Here is a 722-nt window from a genome sequence, read left to right as displayed (position 1 = left end):
GCATTCCGCTTTTATTACTTGTTAGTCTGTAGCACTTTCGAAAATTATGCTTGACGACGCTCTTTATAACTATCATAATTTTATGTCCAATAAATTGTACAGGAAACTAGAAACCCTATAAAATGATCGATATACATGATTTCTCACCTCTTCTCCGCTGAAAGCCCATGTTTCCTGGACCTGAATGGGAAGAAAAACACGTCAGAAACGATCAAACATAATCTTCTTTGGCAACTAATCAGCAAGGCTCTGAACAGAAGCCAGCCTGACATACTAGTGCTACGGCGTAGCTTGAGATGCATGTGCATGCCTCAAGTTTACACCAATATTCACACACATCTTTCCTGTTTAAACCAATCTTAATGCCCTATTCAAACGAAAGTAGTCTTAAGACGTACCTTTGCTCTCTTTGTCCGCTCTGCACCGTCGGAGGCATGTTTTAGCGACCTCAGATCACCTTTTTCGTGAAACAAAACAAAATGGAGATCTCCTTTTCCAACTTCGGCGATGCTTCACCTTTGACCTTAGAAAAGTGCACTATTACATAGGGGTGCCATATTTTCTTATCGATAGATTAAAAACAAGTTCAAACTATAACGATTTGTAAAAAATATCAGATTTACTCGTTAAATTTTAATTTATCTTAAATAATCTCTTTATTTTCATATAACTTATAATGTATGTTAATTCATTATATTTCATTTACGCATCACCCCCTACAA

The sequence above is a fragment of the Branchiostoma floridae genome, chromosome 1 (genome assembly GCF_000003815.2).
Source record: "Branchiostoma floridae strain S238N-H82 chromosome 1, Bfl_VNyyK, whole genome shotgun sequence".
Classification (NCBI taxonomy): Eukaryota; Metazoa; Chordata; class Leptocardii; order Amphioxiformes; family Branchiostomatidae; genus Branchiostoma; species Branchiostoma floridae.
The sequence above is the reverse complement of the archived record's forward strand: the minus strand, read 5'-3'. Positions refer to the sequence as shown.